The sequence below is a fragment of the Rhineura floridana genome, chromosome 8 (genome assembly GCF_030035675.1).
Source record: "Rhineura floridana isolate rRhiFlo1 chromosome 8, rRhiFlo1.hap2, whole genome shotgun sequence".
Lineage (NCBI taxonomy): Eukaryota > Metazoa > Chordata > Lepidosauria > Squamata > Rhineuridae > Rhineura > Rhineura floridana.
This window is the reverse complement of record NC_084487.1, coordinates 104,774,044-104,776,675: the sequence shown is the minus strand read 5'-3', so window position 1 is coordinate 104,776,675 and position 2,632 is coordinate 104,774,044. Positions and strand designations below refer to the sequence as shown.

Genomic DNA, 2,632 nt, shown 5'->3' with positions numbered 1-2,632 from the left:
CAGTGAGGGCCATGAATTTGGATGGCTTTAAAAGAGGATTAGACAAATTCATGGAGGAAAAGGCTATCAATGGCTACCAGCCATGATGGCTATGTTCTGCCTCCATAGACAGAGAAAGTATGCTTCCCAATACCAGTTGTTGGAACTGCAGAAGGGGAGAGGGCTCTTTGCACTCAGGTCCTGCTTGCAGGTTTCCCCTGGGCAACTGGTTGGCAACTGTGAGAACAGGATGCTGGACTAGATGGGCGTTTGGCCTGATCCAGCAGGCTCTTCCTATGAAACCTGCTGTCTTTCAACCTTTTATCAACCACTTCTATCCCTGCTGTGGAATGGGTCAGCTTTTAAAATACAATCTCCATTTGAACCATATGCTGTGGTTTTAAAGAGGACTTTTTAATCTGAAAGTCTGACAGTTTGAATATTTACAAAGTTCTATGTGTTATTTGCCTACGGCCGTACTACCCTGAACACACTCAATCTCATCTGATCTCGGAAGCTAAGCGGGATCAGGCCTGATTAGTACTTGGATAGGAGACCTCCTGGGAATACCGGGTGCCGTGGGCTTAGAGGAAGGCAATGGTAAACCACCTCTGAATACCTCTGACCGTGAAAACCCTATGAATATATCCAAAAAAGATTCATAGGGTCGCCATAAGTCATAATCGACTTGAAGGCATATAACATGTTATTTATTCGAAATGGGGATGGGAGCTTTAATGTAATGCTTTAATTTCATTTTCTGCATTGAGCTGGGGGTTGGACTTGATGACCTAATAGGACCCTTCCAACTCTATAATTCTATAAATTTCTAGCACAGTTTAACCCAGGGTGGGGAACCTATGATTCTCCAGACATCATTGGACTACAATTTCAATAATCTTTGACTGTTGGCCATGCTGGCTAAGGCTGATGAGAGTTGGAATCTAACAGGATCTAGAGGACTGCAGGTTCCCCACCTCAACTTAAACAAATATTTCTCTGTCGTAATTAATGAGAGGACACTATGGAAATAGCTTATTCAAAATCTCTTCAGAGATTTCTGATTTCCTATTGGCTGCAGGGAAGGAAAGCTTCAGAGATCATGTTGTGCCCTTACCTAACAGCTGTTGTACAAATTCCCCTCCATCAATAGTGACCCTCTATGGGTGATTTGATAATGGAAATATGTAAATTGCTAGTGTCGGCTCATGTAAGTTGCAGTTGTTAGGAAGGATCAAAAGATAAAACTTATTGGATTTCCTTCTTAACTTTGAATTGCTTGTCCTTTGCCAGCCACACATTTGACATTACTTTTACAACACGTGGTTTACATGTTTCCTTGAAATATTTTGTTCCTGCGAGGATTCGGTCACAACCAGCTTCTTATGCAAAGAACTCCCTGTCACTGTAACTCATTGACTCTCAGTTGCTAAGACTGCATGAGATCAGTTATGCATTGCAATGTCAGAAAATGACTTCTGAGGATTTATTTTTTTTGGGGGGAGGCCTTTTTTGTTGTCCGTATTCCACCTCTTCATGTAATAAGCCTCTCTTGAGAAGTCATCTCTGCTGCCTTGTTTCTTTTCTTCCCCACAAGGATAAGGAGTTTACAGTTATTATTACACTATAGAAACATAGATAGCTGGCTTATACCATCGCTCCATCTAGCCTAGTGTTGTTTACACTGACTGGCAACAGCTCTTCCCGGTTTCAGACAGGGATCTCTCCCAGCCCTTCCTGGAGTTGCTGGGGAATGATATTGGCACCATGTGCATGCTAAGCAGATGATCCACCACTGAGCTACAGCCCTATATATGTGCTGGATGGGAAGACAATCCAAAATAGGGCCAACATTTCTCCTGCAATTAAAGACAAGTAGGTCTGGGAGTTCCTTCAAAGATAATATCTCCTGAGAGCATTACAGTAATTTAATTTTCTGGTGGAATTTTATTTTTGTTGTCCTTTTATTTCAAGTGGATAAGAGAGTTGTCTGCACAGATTAAAAGGCACATGCTGAACCCCTCCCCCCAATGTCTTAGCAAGTTGTTCAAAGGGAAGAGTGAATGTTTCAGAGCTCACCAGACATGCTGACTAACTTTTAAAAAAATGCTTTTTCAGATATACAGCTTGCAATATCTATTAATATCAGGCAGCACATTAAAGAAAAATAATCAAATCGAAGTCGCAGTACCATGCCAGCAGGGTAGCTTCACACTTATTCCTTTTTTTAAAAAAAGCACTGCAACCAAATGTTAAATTCATGGCTAGATACCTTCATCCGTTGCCGGCTTTGAAAATCCGTTGGCAATAGCTGCTCCATTATAAGTTGAGCAGTGCTGTGTGTTGATAAGCTTCAAACCATGCTTTTGTAAAGGTGCTGGAGAAAGCGAGATTTCTCTGCCACTTTTTTTCTGTAACATTAAAGGTAGCCTTCCACAAGCACTCCTCAATGATAGGATTCCAGTTTGTGGAAGGCATGCCACTGGTCCATAAACAGAGTGTACCAAAAAAAAAAGTCCATCACTGAGGCACAAGGATGGATAACAGCTGGGAATTTCAATTGACTGGAGAGCAGTGAGCTATATCAAAACTTCAATCCTACTAATTGGAAAGAGAAGGGATCGGTAAGTTACACCTGGAGCAATCATGAGTT

The 2,632-nt window shown here is 41.6% G+C and overlaps 1 pseudogene; it reads left to right on the top strand.

The window, feature by feature from the left end:
- Positions 1–445: 445 nt before the first annotated feature.
- LOC133363548 (5S ribosomal RNA) lies at positions 446–564 on the top strand (annotated as a pseudogene).
- The last annotated feature ends 2,068 nt before the right edge of the window (positions 565–2,632 follow it).